At 40.6% G+C, this 16,326-nt stretch overlaps 1 long non-coding RNA gene across 2 annotated transcripts; it reads left to right on the top strand.

The window, feature by feature from the left end:
• Positions 1-1,577: 1,577 nt before the first annotated feature.
• On the top strand, positions 1,578-11,571 carry LOC111923756 (uncharacterized). Of its 2 annotated transcripts, none has more exons than XR_015273922.1 (4): positions 1,578-1,645; positions 6,889-7,052; positions 7,877-7,992; positions 8,522-11,571. It is a non-coding gene; the product is annotated as an uncharacterized LOC111923756 (long non-coding RNA). The 2 variants fall into 2 exon arrangements; XR_015273920.1 differs by lacking the exon at positions 1,578-1,645 and adding an exon at positions 5,626-5,804.
• Positions 11,572-16,326: the final 4,755 nt, after the last annotated feature.

Consider the following 16,326-nt stretch of genomic DNA (forward strand, 5'->3'; position numbering starts at 1 on the left):
GTTGTTTAAAAAATTATTTTTATACTAAGTTACAGGATTTGACACTTTCTCAAATTAGACAAGCAATAATTCAGTTTTTAGAATGACTTTGCTGTTGGTCTTATCTTCCCAAGGCAGATGGTTCTATATATGTCCATGGAATTAGTACATGTTGGCCTGCAGGCTTGTGCATCTGACAAATAGTTGCTAAAATAAGTATTTAAGACTAATTTTAAACATAGGGTCTATCTAGCTAAAAACAGATACTGTGCAAATAAATTTCTATTTAGGGCAGGTGGAAGGAGGAAGTGAAAGATTATAGAGCACCAGCATCTTGAAATTGCCAAAGTGTCAGCAAACCAGTACTTCTTGGTGAGTGTTTAAGCAAGGAATAAAGTCCATGTGTCATTCAGGAAAAATACACTATAAATAGAACATAATTATTATATCCTCGTCCATAAAGTCTTCAAGTGTTGTGTAGAAAGCTTGTTACTCTCAGTCTGTGTGCATAGACACAAAATCTTCTCTCATGTACTCTTTTTAACACTGTCTCATATATACCACATGTATTTATTGCCTTTCCAAAAATTTAGAAAATCCCTCCATATATTTCCAAATACAAATCTAACAAAGATATTTAAACTCAAGGAATGAGCATTTTGGTACAGGCAAGAATCTGTTACAGAATTACAGAATGGTTTGGGTTGGAAGGGACCTTAAAGATCATCTTGTTCCAGCTCCCCTGCTATTGACAGGGACACCTTTCATAGATCAGGTTGCTCAAAGCCCCATCCAACCTGGCCTTGAACAGCCAGGGATGGGGGCATCCACATATTCTCTAAAATGAAAAAAAATAAAGAAGAAAAGAAAAAAAATCCAGAAATGTTAGATATCTCACACTTTCTCTTTAACTTGCCATTTGAAGCTGAGCTCCAGCCTTAATTTGCTTTCAAGAAAAGTCCATTTCTGTGTAAGGGTCTGTTTATACTAACACTAGTGGTGAGTTTTTCCCATAAATTTCCCCATTTACATAGCAAAGATAGAAGGTTCTTCAAGATTTTTTTCTGGAGAAGGAAATTGAGAAGCATTCCATTTGCTGGGAAGCCCAAAGCACCAAAACTTCTTTGTGTTTTGCAGAACACATTCAGATTCAGAGTTCTTACAAAACTGTATTTACTTGTGATATGTTTCTGGGAGTATCCTGAGTTTGTCTATTTTGCTTTCCTTCTTGTTTTCAGTAAAAATCTGCAAGGGAGCAGTCTCCCTTTCACTGGTATGTATTAGATAAATTGTTTGCTTCAAGCATTTTATTACTATTAAATCCCATGCAGTCTAGCCCCTTCCCTATTGGAAGTGTTGATTGCATCATTCATTTCTCAGAATGTTGTAGAGTTGTACTTAAAACCACAAGTTGACAAATGGAAACATATTTTTAACATAGATACAAAATCTGCTTCTATTTTACTAACCACAAATGTTTTGGTTTACTAGAATAACACTTCTCCTAGTTGTGAATGTTCACTTAAATGACCTTTCCAAAAATGGTGAAATCCTAGCTCCAAGCAGCTATTAACAGTATCTTCAAGATGTTTTGAGTCATACTGCTTTAGTGGACTTCTCTCTTCTTACTCTTGCTACCATCTGCAGACCTTGCACAGGAAAACTGGTAAAGTTTTTCATGTGGTTTGGGGTTTTGGAGTTATTTTAATCAGCAAACTTAGGTAAATTCCTGTAACTAGTTCGCTTGAACTACTGCAAGATGTGAGCAAGACCTAGTTTTGCATCTATCTCCCCACTGAGTTTTCAGGAATCAGGTAAACTGCCTTTACTGTGATTTCTAAAAATTATCAAAACTCTGGAAGACAATTTACTATTTAACAAAACTGCTATTTAAAGCCTCTTTTCAAGGAATAAGTACACAGTAAAATTAATTTTTAATGTTTTAATATATTTGAAAAATATTTTTAAGTTTTTGATACTAATGGTTTATTCTTGTTTTTCCTTTATTTATAAAGATCTTGAATTTAAAGAGGTATTTGTTGGTGAGGTTTTTGTTGTTGGATGTTGCTTTGTTTTTTATTTTAGAATAAATATTTCTGTATAAGCAAAACATTTCCTTTAGTCTCTAAACAGAAAGTTCATTTACAATCAAATATGTCTGGAGTTTTGGGGGTTGCTTTAAGCAGAAACAAATGCACACTCCCTTGGAGATAGATGGCCTGCTGTGTCTTTGTTAGGAAAGCTTCCTTTGGCTTAAAATAAATAGGGTAAATATTTTTTACCCTATTGGTAAACATTTTAAAGTGGTAGTGTTGATTCCTTATTTTACACTCAAGTTCTGTCAGAGCAGTCACCCCTGATCCTCAACATGCAGTGTTACACCTACATAGAGATCACAGAAGAAGATGGCCAGTGTTTGCATAGTGCTCCTTTGAAATCTGCCTGTTTCAAGGAAGATGATTTTGGTTTTCTTGGGAGGGTGCCTAGATGGTATCGAAAACAAAATTCTGGAAACAAGTAACAAAATATTGCAACAAATATCAACCTTGGGCCAATGTTTATTCCCGTAGTGAGGCATGTCAACGTGGTGTAATATTTCAAATACCCCACGTGTGATATGCACCCTGACAAACTCTTAGAAGTGCATTCGGTTCCCCATTGTATTCTGAAGCTGTATCAGCTTGATTCAAATCATGAGTAATACTACCCATGAACAGTCTCTTCTTGTTGCATTAGCAAAAATGTAGTGAAGGGAAAAAAGAAGGGTGGTTTGTTGTTTAGATTGTGGTTTTTTTTTTTTCCCTGCAGGGAAGTGGCACATGTTCTGTGAGAACTTTAAACAGAGCTGTGTGGTACATGAATATAACAGTGGTGTATTTATAGCAGCAACTGAATTTGGTCAAATCCAGCTTGTACACAGGGCTCCAGGGTTTGCATCAAAACCGACAGAGGCAGTAATAGTTGCCTTGGTGGGGGTCGGGAAGGGAAGCAGGGCAGGTTTCTCAGCATGAAGGGAAAACTGGGCATTTTTACTGTTTACACTTTAATCTCCAGCATACTTTGGTCTTTCTCCATTGTTAGAAACCCAGTAGTCCTCTTGTGCAGACTGTTGGTAATGCATGTTGCTTCATGAATAGGCAGCTATTAAATGTGTCACTTTTAATTGTGATTTTGTCCAGAATAATGGGTCACTCCAAGTCATTCTCTCTTTACCCAGGATATAATTTCTTGTGGCAAAGGTATACTGTGCTTTATATACAAAGGCCACTGTAGAAGCTCTTTTAAAGGCTACTTACCACAAGCAGATCCAGATAGTGGAAGGAGATTTTTAAAACGTTTTATATTGTGGCTTTAAAATAAGTCAATTCCTTTTCCTCATGGTTTACATGCAGAGTTCCCTTGTGTTCCTTGACTCCAGCTAAGCCAAGAACCTAGATACCTCTTGTCTGAGCTATTAAGCTCTTCACTGAGCATTTGAGACCAAATAAAGTGACAGGCATGTGCCTATTAAAAGAAAAGACCTCTGCTGGTGCTCAGAAGAGACTGAGCATGCCTAGTGTGGATCTTGCACATGGATTTTGCATTTTTGGTCAGTGGGTTTTTTGATGTAGTTAGTTACCTTGTCTCATGTTACATTGCACCACCGCACAGAAGGACTGGGCTCTGAGAAGTTTTTTAAGAAGGAGCTCAAATTGTGTGGAAATTGAGGGGGGTAAAGTGCTCACACTTCCAAAATCCATAGGAAAATCATTGCAGAGATGTTAGTATTTTCATTCCCTCTAAAAAGGAACCATGTTTAAAAATAAACTGAGTTGATTTATTTCTTTAATCCTTCTAGCCACCTTCTACTCTGCATTGCAGCATGCTCTTGTATGTGAATTGTTTCATTTTTAATAATCTGGTTTGGGCATGCCCAAACTACAGCTCTCAAAAAAAGCTATGCAAAGATTGCTCTCCTTTTACTACAGTAAAAATGCATTCAAGACTTCAGCATATATGTATTGTCTCCTGAGCTGCTTAAGCAGTTAACGTGTCTTGTTTGCAACAGGGTCCCAGTTTGCCCTGAGGTATCAGACCACGCCTGACAAGTTATAAATTTGGTGATTCATAAGGTGCAGCTAACTAGAGGGTTGGGAATGTCTAAGGAAGCTAACCCTGTTTGATAAACAGTGGTAGTCATCAGCTAACAAAGAAAAAATTTGCTCACTGTGAAAGGTAAATGTTCAATAGAAACCTCATCTCCATTTGCTTAAAAGTCCAATTTTTTGAAAGGTATTTTCTTTTTCTGCTGTTACTTAGCAGGGAAAAAAGAAAAAGAACAACATAGCTCTGTACTTAGGTGCTCTTAGATCATTTTCCTTTGCAGCTCCTATCTTCAAATTTTCCATATGTAATTTAATAAATTCTTTTTGATTTTTTATATGCTATTTGTAGTTCAATATTGTTTTCAAGCTTTCTTGTCCCTGCCAGGTTGTAGAGAGATTTGGAGGAGGCAGTGGTTGTTTTTCAGTGCGTTCTTAATGAGGGATTTAATGTATTTCATAATAAAACAACGTTCAATGCATTAAAATATGACCAAAGGCTCTCTTTCAAGCCTTTACTTGCTGACTGAAGTTAAAAGCTTATTTATATGGAAGCTTCATATCAGTCTTCTGATTGATGCTTATTTAAGTTTTTGTACAAATTGTATTTCAAGTAGCAATTTAAATATTTTTGTACACTGTTAGTACATCACCACATGCAGCAAAACCACAAGACCCTGAGGTACTCAAACGTCTCTGAATAAAACAAGCCACTGGATCACATATAAACAGATACAAATATAGGAGGGGAAAAATTGCAAGGTGCTGGAAGTCTGTGTACTGTAGAAATATCTAAGATACCAAATAGATAAGACAGTAGCAACAGTGAAAGAAAACATAAGCAAAGCTAGTCTCTTCGGTCCATAAATGAAGGTTAAGGCATGTGGCTCCTCTTTGCTCTTGGACAAAACCCAGCAATGGAGACAGGCAGCTGTTCAACAACGGCCTTTGCAGCAAGTGTAGCTCCCTGTTCCTGTAGCTGCTGGTAGCAGTGTGTTAACCCAGAAATTTCTTCACTGTGAAGGTGGTGAGGCACTAGAACGGGTTGCCCAGAGAAGTTGTGGATGTCCCATCCCTGGAAGTGCTCGAGGTTGGATGGGGCTCTGAGCAGCTCGGTCTGGTGAAATGTGTCCCTGTCCATGGCAGCGGTGTTGGCAGCTGATAGTCTTTAAGGTCCCTTCCAACCCAGCCCTTCTCTGATTCTATTAAAATGGAGCATTATTTTGTGTACTTTTCTGCTGTCCTGGGATGAAGCACATTATTACAAATAAGTGAAGTTTTATATAAACTGCATTAGACTTGGTGTGAAAATCATAACTTAAACATGATGGGGATTGGCTTTTTTTTAGATCTTTTGCCTATGTTGCTCTAGCATACTGTGTTTGAGTCCTGATTGCTGATGACCAAAGGATGATTGTTCTTTGCTAATTACCCTTACTGAAGTAACAGCTGGGGTAAGTGATGTGGTGATAGATCTAAGTCAGAAGGAGCTGTAGCCATGCTGGTGAATTTCTGTAGAGAGATTAGAGAGCCTGTAAAAGGCCAAAATCAAGAAAGGTGAGTTGCTTCTTGAAGCACTGCCTCAGGGGGAAGAATACTTGAAATATATACAGATAATGAAGGGGAAAAGCTCAAGAAATGGTAACATTAAAGAAGACCTAGGACCAATAGCAGGAGCAAGTTAGTTGCTAAGTTACGAGGCAATTTTGGACAGCAGCTATGTAGGCAAGGATGGTTTAACAGGTCTGTACCAAAGTTCCCATGTTCAGAGGTTATATGGAAGCATTATCTCAGCATCAAATCATCACACAGAGTGCAGGAATTCGGTTGTTGGGAGAGGTACCTGCACTGCCAGGGAAAAGACTGCCTTGCTTTCTACTCTACACGGGGCTGGGGGAGCTGGCCAGTGCCAGCCTTTATGCCTTGCTCAGTCCCACACTCAGATGAGTCCCTCAAATTCCAGCTCCTACTGGGATAATTATACAGGAAAATCCAGCTTTTGGGAGCAGGAAGGTAGTTTCTGACTGCTTCTCCTATCACGTTCTACCACGTCTGCAAGCACTTCAACCTTCGGCCCTCTCCGAAGAGATCCCAGCCTGCCTGAGGATAAGAAACAATGGCCCTTGGCATAATCTTTTCTGCAGTGGGGATTAAATAGGGCCATTGAATGACAAAAAGAGACTACTCTTCTGCTGGGATCCCAAGGGCTGAAGGACTTTTGTCGCAGAATAGATTCTGGCATTTCCAAAGACAAAGGATGGTGAATTCAGTAATGAGTCCCTAGATAGCCAGCATAATAGATTCACTCGATTTAAACCTTGTCCCAGGGGACCTGTAGTGAGCTGCTTTTTTTTTTATTTGTGGTCTTTGCCACCACAGAGCTCAGATCAATGGAAATGCTCATCAAATATGGAACTGGCACTTGTGATGGAGATTGACAAATATGGCTAAGTACAGCTGTGTGTTACAGAAAACTTAGTTTTCTAAGACTTAGTTCCTTGAACTGATGCTGTGGTCTGATATAGGCTGTTGCCAGAATCTTTATTTAATTCCTTTTGGTATGTGATAAATTTTAGTTGCCTAGACAGACTTATGAAGCCACATTTGATCTGTACGACAATTACAATTCTTTGAGCTCTTTCCCTAATACATCCAATTTCATTTACTGAGGATTGCTACCTCCACTCATTCTGGGAGCTGTTCAAATAATACAAAGGAAAGAATACTTGGAAATGTAAAAGGAAAATTGCACAAAAGTATAGTTTTATCAAGAGTAGATTGTACCAGACTAATGTGGCAGATTTCTCTGGTAATAACCGTATCACAGACTTTCTAGGCAAAAGAAGCTCTATGGATGTAACAGATCTTGACTACAGGTTCCACATAACCTAACTTGAAGGAGACATGAAGATAATGCTGTTAAGAAGTTACCTGATGATGGCAAGACAAAGAGTTCTGTTCACTGCTGTTCAAGAAAGGCCAGTTCAAACTGTAAGTGTTCTGAAGAAGAGCTACCAGGCTGTTCTGAAATATGATTCACTTACCCTAACAAATGAAAACTGAAGTCAGGCAGGCTCTGGGAATGCTCTCACAGGTGCTGTGTTAGTAGCAAACACAAGAAAAAGGAAAGAATTATTTAAGGTGATAGGCACAGACTTACCACAAGTACACTCTAGGGTGGAAAATATAAAGATATTCCTGACCATCAAAGAATTTAGAATTTGGAATAGGAATCCAGCAAGAAGAGATATGGTTGGAAAACTTGTGTGAACCAGTGGAGTCACATTATAATGTGACTGTGTTGTGCTTGTCTTACCAAAGATAGGACTCCATAGGAAACTTACCTCTGCTGTAGGCTCATATAAACACTGGAGGGAAATGCTTTTTATTTTTTGGCTATCTGGAAACTTTTACCAAAGCTGTAATGCAACATTATATCCACTGGTTCAAGCGTCAGGAATATGTCAGCATTTTTTTACAGTAACTTCAGTAGATCAAAAAACACATGTCATGCCCTAGTGTTCAATGAGTATGAAAGATGAGATTTTTAAAGCCTTGAGGTTTTTTTGTTCTTCTAATCTTCTGCCAATACATATGAAATAATTTACTATAAAATTCAAGACATCACTTATGGGCTATTGCCCTCAGTATTACAAGAGTTTAAAAGGGGAAACATCTAGATTCTGAAGTGTGCTATGCCTTATTTTGATCTTGAAATGATATTTTAAATTTCTTTAAAAATATTTTTAATATATATGCACATCTAATTACAGCTAAAAGTAATTTATACTTCAATTATCCTCCCTTCCTGCTAGGTCCTCAGCAGATGAACAAGCCCAGAGAGAGGCTTTAGCCTGGGTGCTCTCTGCCTCACCACACCTTGATGGATCCTCTCTCCTGCTCCCAGAAGGGAGTCCAAAGATGAAAAAGGGTAAGTGTGTGTGAAATACACACACACATGCACAGAGGGCAGGAAAGGACACATCTGCTCTGTTCTGCATTCACTGTATCCAGCCTTAGTATTTAAACAGAGTTACTTCTGAACACACAGCCCAGGTTTGAAAAAGGAGTTTCCCACACTGCTATGAAAAGTTGTTTCTTGGAGTGTCAGAATCCAAGGCTCGCAAGCAATTTGATTGTTTTACAGTCTTCTTGATTTCCCTTTATGACTTGCACGTTCTCTCCCTTATTCAGTCCCAAACTGCAGACGCCTCATTTCACCACAGCCTTAGTGCCTTGCCCTGCTTCAGTCTGGGCAGCTCCCAGGGGTACCTCTGCTGCTCCCCACTGTCCTGGTCCTGCACAGGCTCTTGCTGGAATCTGGGGTGCAATTCCAGCAGCTGGTCTCAGCCCAGCTAAGGCTGATGGGAAGCTGCAGGCATTTTGAGAACACATGAAATGGAAGCCTTTTCTTGGGTGTTGATGACACAAGTAACCTCTACTCCTTTTCTGTCCACCAGCTCCAACTGCTGGTCACCATCCAGCTCTCGGATGTTGCAACTCTGCCTTGCAAGCCTCTGTGTTCTCATCCTTTGTTCCCAAGCCCCGCTCCTGCTGGCAACACCATGTTTTGCCTCTGGCAAAATGACACACATCTGCTGCTCCTCAAGGGCTGTCTGTCATCCTGCCCTCCTCCACCAATACAAGACTTGCCTTAATCGGGATTTTCAGGTGTGATAGAAGAAGAAATTAAGTTATTTGGGAGGTTCAAGCTGTCAGCCTACATGTTCTCAGTTATTTACTTATTTTTTTACTTTTCCTCAGGAGAAATAGATAAGGTCCTTTAAAGCAGGTTCTTAGTTGGCAGCTTGGTGAAGGAGCAGTGGGAATGTGTATTAAAGAAGCTGGAATAAACAACAAAACCAAAACATAAGGTCACAATTCAAGCAAATATGCCGGAGGGAACACTAAGAACAGATGATGTTTATTGCTCAATATAATCTAAAGTCCAGACAGTGTGAGAATGCAGTCCAATGGAGCACTCCTGAAGCTCGGAATAGAGAGGTGCATAGAGAGCAGGCCACAGAGGAGGCAGCATGTTTTTCTTTGAAAAGGGTCAATAATGATTGTGCAGTAGGCTGGAAATACTTAGTCACATAAAAGGTGTCAGTGCTAGCAGCAGAATAGAAGCTTTCACACATTTCTTTATTAAAAAAAATGAATCAGACATTAAGTGTTAATGTGAGACAGCAGGTCAGTCACCATTTCTTATACAAACTATTGCAGCTGAAAATGACTGTGGGAAAACTTCCTAATTAGCCCTGTTGGGGTTTTTTGTTTTTTAAGAGAAAAGCAACTGAACTTCTGAATCTAGTTTCCTGTGGAAACAGCTTACACAATCAGTGTTTGTCCTGTACCTAATACTTTTTGTAACCCTCTGGCAAATCAGGTTTTGACTAAAGTTGAAAGAGTGATAGTGTTGGACATGATTATATTTTTTTAAACATTTCATGAAGTCTGGCAGCAGGATAAGGGATGGAGTCAAGTTACTGCCCTGACTGAAGAAAAGGCTCTCAGCCATTATGTGTTGGTCCCAGCCAGCTGGCAAGGCAGCACACACGTGCCGACAGTGAGTATATTTGTAGCCCCAGTTTGTTGTCTCTAGGTAGTGGCAGGGTGATTGGAGGCATGAGGAGAGGTGGGATTGTTGTGGTGAAGAGAAAGAGATGTGGGACAAAGGACTCAAATCCGTAGGAAATCAGGGTTCGTTAGTTGTGCTGCTCAGGAACAACATGTTTATCTAACAATAGCTTTCTGCCCAAGCACATACGTCAGAGCCAGATTAGATTTCTATTTGCATACCTCCTTACCTTTCTCAGGAATGCCTCTGGCATAAAAGTCCTTAATTTCTCTTTCTCCCTTAAGGCATGGGTCTCCTGGAAAGTAACTGTAAAATTTGCATCTTATTTCTTAATAGATTTATTACTTTGTTTACTTTAAGTCAGATGAACTGGGTTTAATAACCACATCAAATGTTTACTGCTTTTTTTTTTAATCCTCTTGGCTCTTCAGAAATAACATAACAGAGAGAGAGCAAATGAGCTGGATGCAATTACATTTTGTGCACACACACTGAGAGCAGAACCTGAAGACAGCACTGTTGTGCAATGTAAACAAGGCACAAACTTATCCTGCTGAACCCTAGTTGCTAGTGATCTGAGAGGGAAAGAATCCAATGGATTTCTGAAGCATAGGGATGAGCTTGTAGTACTGACAGGAAGAACAGGATTATTTTGTTTTCTTTAGAACAGAACATGTTTTATACTTACTTGTTGAAATAATAAGGATGGAAAAAAACAAGCCACATGAAAACTTTTAGCAGCCACAGTACAAAAGAATCCTGTAGTATCCAATCTGCAGGAGGACAGAACTGGAGCTGTGTTCTTTCTGTCTTACGTAGTCTAAGGTCTGCATTATGCTCATTATAATGATATCAGTGTTTCTAAATTAAAGTGGCAATGTCTAGATTCCACAGGGATGTGTGTCACAGAAATGCATGTGCTAGTAATTAAAACAGAGCGTTCAAATATTGCTTCATATTCAGACAAGAACCTTTTTATGCAGTTGTGTAATAAAAAAAGGGAAGCTAGAGCCAAACTGAGGGCAGCAATAATACACTGCACAGCCGCTGAGACAACATGAGACCTTGTGCACTATTGCTGCCACCAGCCACACTGAAGAAAAGTCTTTTCAAATACTAGGTAGCATTTCAGAAAGATTTTATGAAAGTCCATTCAAACTCCAGCCCTATGTTCCCACTGCTAAGTAACCACTTAGAAAACTCACTCCAAAGAATATCTTGTCACCTAGAAAGTAAATGAGATATAGCTACAATGAAACAGACACTACTTTAGTAGATCCCACCACTAGGCTACTCTGCATGCAGCCATCAGTATTGTGCCTTTTCAGGGGCAAGAATTTGCTGCTACAGGGGGGGAAAAAAAAGGCACAAAGAGGCAATTGGGCTGTGCTGCACTTCATGGGGTAGGGGATAGTCCTTCCTTATCCCCCCATTGTCGGTTTATGAAAAGAAATACAGAGCAATTACCCTAATCACAGTCTTAGCAAATGTGATTAATGATCAAACAGTTTCCCAACGTTTTGGAAAATCCTGTCTTAGTGTTATTTGCCTTGATTTCCTCCCACAGCAATAAGCTGTGTAAGTTGACAAAATGCAAATTCAAAAAGCACTACCTTTTTTGTCCCAGGGGTGCTATAGCTTCATTATACCAAACCTACTCTTTAGTAGCTGACCTAATTTCTTCTGTTGTTATAATTTTAGAAGGAAGTTTTTACAGGCTCTTTGTACATGATACAGATTAGTACTCAAAGGTATCTTGGCCAAAAAAAGAGGATGAAAAGTAGTCTTTTGTTCCCAGTACATTGTTGGTTTAATTTAGTCAGGTGTGTCCTGTGGAGGAACGGAGGAGTCACATTTAAGGCTTGCTGATTTTGCTCCCGACTTGTCTTTATGTGTTCTGAGGCTAAAATAAAGCTTGTGTTGCACATGTAATGTGGCTAAAGAATTATCTCCCCTCATCAGCTAAACTACCAAGGAGTTTTATGCTGAGTCAAACCTAATGAATTGGCACTTCACAATCTAGCAGCTCAGATCTGCTTTCAAAACAAGCACCTTTAAATGTGTCATTAAAAGGCTAAAATACACCCACTGGGCAAGGCCTCTATCCCAATAATATGGCTGCATGAGTCTTAGGCTGAGTCAAGGGGATCCTACAATAAGCAACACTTTGCTCAGAGCAGTAGTGAAGGGGATGGCATTTGTCTCATACGATTTTTGCAGTAACTTGCTATAGTCTGCTAATGTTTATTCAGTCACACCTGGTCAAACAGGTTTACATTGTCCCCTTCCCTTCCCTTCCCTTCCCTTCCCTTCCCTTCCCTTCCCTTCCCTTCCCTTCCCTTCCCTTCCCTTCCCTTCCCTTCCCTTCCCTTCCCTTCCCTTCCCTTCCCTTCCCTTCCCTTCCCTTCCCTTCCCTTCCCTTCCCTTCCCTTCCCTTCCCTTCCCTTCCCTTCCCTTCCCTTCCCTTCCCTTCCCTTCCCTTCCCTTCCCTTCCCTTCCCTTCCCTTCCCTTCCCTTCCCTTCCCTTCCCTTCCCTTCCCTTCCCTTCCCTTCCCTTCCCTTCCCTTCCCTTCCCTTCCCTTCCCTTCCCTTCCCTTCCCTTCCCTTCCCTTCCCTTCCCTTCCCTTCCCTTCCCTTCCCTTCCCTTCCCTTCCCTTCCCTTCCCTTCCCTTCCCTTCCCTTCCCTTCCCTTCCCTTCCCTTCCCTTCCCTTCCCTTCCCTTCCCTTCCCTTCCCTTCCCTTCTTTTGGTTTGGGGTTTTTTCACAGTTCTGCTAGAATTGTTATCAGAAACTATCAACATGATAAAAACAGAGTGAGCTTCAAAGGCCTGTCCTGAGTTCAGACTTGACTGCCTGAGATCACTTGCTCATGATATATGTTCATTTAAGTAATTAATACATATGACTGAGTGCAGAGAAGAGCTTTAGAGTCTTCCAGCCCTGTGCAGTTCAAGTAACTACATTTTCCTATCATGACACATGCCTCGTGAGAAATCAGAAAGTGGTTTTTGCATGGCACAAGCTGAAAGTTTTCTCCTTGCTCACAAGGGAAGAAAGGCTGACTTGCAGCAATTTTAAATCCAGGAATACAAACTCTGTGGAGATGAACTCTCTTGGAAAGCTGTGACAGCAGGGCTAATTTAGAGTAAAGCATTTTTGGACCAAATAAATGGCACACCAGGGAGAGTAGGAGGTCTGGAAGGAGGCTGTAGAAAGAGTGGATGAGTAACCTAGGTTATTGAACTAATGAGATTATGTTTTGCTTCAAGATCCACTGTAGAGAGAGCCTGAGTCATTTTGTCTTGGCCTGTGTCATGAGGAGGGGGAGGCTAAGATTTAATGACCAAAATAGCTGTATTGCTGCCAGGGTGTATCTTGGTTCCCTGGGCACCCCCTCACAGCTGTCCAGGAGAGTTACAGGGAACTTTTCCTTTTAGTCTTCTTTATGCCACCAGCCACCGTTCTCTCACCAAGACCTCCCTTAGCTTCAGGCAAAAAGCCTCCAGGCTTTTTGGCATCTCCACTGATGCTTGGAATCTCATCTGGGAAGTGTCTGACAGCAGGAACCCCCCCTGCCTCCCACCTCACCTTTTCTGGGCTGGGACTTCCCACATCTAGGGCCTCCCCAAACCCCCTGGTACAGGGGAGCCTCTCTGCACTGCTGGGGGACCCCTCTCCAGGGAGCACAGGTTTCCTCTCCCTGCAGGCATTGCAATGCTAATGGCCCCTGCTGAGCTGGTGTTTGATCTCCCTGTTTTATCTCCATGCACCAAACAGAGCATTTCATATCTACAAAAATGTGTATATTATATATCCTGCTAGAGTGATATAACATAGACTGGTGTAAATCCCTTTTATACAGCTTATCAGACTTCCTCATAGGGAATTAATTTATTGTGTTTTAATTATATTGATGTAGTTGCAGCAGTACATAGTTCTCCGTGTAAAAATAGGATGAGAAAAATCCCTAGGTAAGGGAAATTTTGCTGGTCAGATTAAGAAAAACCTTCATATGCCTAACTTCTGTTTCAGGAATCCTGCCATTTTCTGTATGCATTGATGATAACTTCCTTCTCCAAGTGATATAGAGGAGCCACCAAGGAGAGGGGCTGTTCTGGACCTTGTTCTCACTAACAAGGAGGGTCTGGTGTGGAATGTGAAGCTCATGGGCAGCCAGGGCTGCAGTGACCATTGAATGGTGACATTCAAGATCCTTAGGGCAGCAAGCAGGGTGCAAAGCAAGCTCACTGCCCTGGAATTCAGGAGGCCAGACTTGGGCCTTTATAGGGATCTCCTTGGTAGAGTATCACAGGATAAGGCTCTGGAGGGAAGAGGAGCTCAAGAAAGATAGATAATATTCAAGGATCACCTCCTCCAACCTCAGGAGTGATCCATCTCAAAAAAGAGATAGTCCAAGAAAGAAGTCAGGAAAACATGCCAGAAAGCCTGAACTGATTTAAAACTTTGTCTATTAGAAGGTGTCCCTGCCCATGGAGTGTAGTTGGAACTCATTATTTAAGGTTTCTTCCAACCCAAGCCATTCCATGCCTGACTGCAGTAACTCCATAATTATGTTTCTGTAGCTCCAGCCTTCTCCACTGCTCCCCTTTCCTCGCTTCTCTCTAGTCTGCCATCATCCAGACTTTGTGCTCCACTAGCACAAAGTGCAGTGCCCAAGGTGGTGATGTTTGTTCACAGATGGGTTCTCTATGGATACATCGTACAGCTCACTTGTTCTGTCAGAATTCAGGTGTGATATTGATTTAAAAATTGGAAGGAGAGAACTCATCTTTAAGTGTATCCAAACTTGATTTTAGCCTTACTCATTGCTTTTTGTATTAGGCAGAACTGTCAGTAGAGTTTCTACAGGACTAGTCATACCCCAAAAATATAAGCATGCTTATGGCTTATAGGAGTGGTGGCAGAGTTGCATCTACAGAGTGTCAGGATCTGAGGCTCCCAAATTGCAAAATTGCTTTGTTTAGTTCCCTTCCAACCCCAAGTACTCCATGAGTCTGTGAACATTAACAGAATTAAACACTGTGCAGAGGATGAAGCCCTAAATTAGGAAGCACTAGGCAGAAATTCAGACTATGGAATTGCTGGGCCGGGCAAAAAGCTGTTAGCCTTGTAAATTCATCTCATTCATTTTCTTCCTTTCTCAATGCAGTGAAACCACAATTTCTATCCTCCATGTCATCCATGAAAATATTTTAATGTTTGTGTCAGTGCACTCCAGGCAGTTAATAGATTCTTTCGTATATTTGTGATTGGTTGACTTTCATCAATTTACATTTGTTTGTTCATGGTACATTTTAATCCCTCAGTGGGAGGAAGTAAAAAATCAACAACCACTTAAGCCATTTATATCAGTTTTATCAAATTGTTCTTTAATCAATACTGGGTGTTTTTCCTTTCTTTTAGACTGCTAAAAAAACAAAAAAAAAAATCCAGTTTCCTAGCTAGTTTCTTCAAGTTTATCTGAAAGAGACAGGGTGGGAAGGGAAGATAGATTGCCCAAGTTTTGTGTTTGTAATATAGCTATTCAGGTGGAATGAAAATAACTATTTAAAAATGAGTGGCAACAGATTTTTCAAGGATTAGTGTTTATATCACAGATAAAGCAGAAAAAGACATGGCATGATAAGAAGTAAAAGTGGTCAGAAGTGGGTGTGACTGTGAAGGAGGAAGAAAATTAGAAGTTGAATGATGGTAAAAGAGAGAGTCAGGGAAGAGACTTAAACCAATGAGAAAATGGGCAAGAAAAAGTGTACCAATTTTTGTTTGTGATAGGCTATTAAGGATGTCTCCCAAAAGGAGAGAGGGAGAAAGAAAAGGCAGGGAGCATACAGGAATGCTGTGACTTTGAGAGAAAATGTTGCAAAGCCTCAGCATGGTCCATCTGCCTTGAGGTAGGACTGATTTTGATTAGTTCAAGCAACAGGGCAGGACAAAAGGATGAACAATGAAGACACTGGAGGAATCGAATTAGCACCGCAGGGGCTCCTTGGAAGTTCAGCAGCAGGCATGAGAAAATTGAATTAGCAAAGACACTTCACCAAGAAGACATAATGGATAAAATGTAGGCCTGGGTGGATGGAGAGACCAAGATAAATGCATATGTCACTGGTGCCAATGTGACTGGGTACTGATGCACCAGGAAAGGCAGAAGAGTGAAAGCCTCCTGAGATTCCCGTGGCAAATGGGAATGGAAGAAGAAGCCTCAGCTGTCAAAAGGGAGAGTAAAGATGGAGCTGCGAAAACCAAGGAGAGCAAGCTTTGAGTGGAAAAAGAAAGTTGGGAGACAGGTGACAGAAGTAAGATCACTGAAGATATATAAAAAAACCCCAACATCATTTAAAGAGGCAGAAGTCACAAGAGTGATTTCAGTAGCATAACGAGAGAAGACAGCAGAATATCAGAATGTAAGAGAGAGTAGAAAAGAACCTTGGAAGTATTCTCTGTGTGTGAGTTGTGTTTTTAGTCTTGATGAGATTAGAGCCAAGGAAATGAGGGGATGTTGTGATTATTGAGAATAAGTGTGCACACCACAGGAAAGTTAGTGAAGGCTCTGAAGGACAGAGGGAACAAGACAGAGAAGTGATAGAAGCATGTGAAAGAGAGGTGGTGTATTAGTATCTTCAGGAATTGGTTTATGCAGTCTTGCACTGTGAAGAGAAGTCA

Source organism: Cyanistes caeruleus, chromosome 1, assembly GCF_971803275.1.
Source record: "Cyanistes caeruleus chromosome 1, bCyaCae1.hap1.1, whole genome shotgun sequence".
Taxonomy (NCBI): domain Eukaryota; kingdom Metazoa; phylum Chordata; class Aves; order Passeriformes; family Paridae; genus Cyanistes; species Cyanistes caeruleus.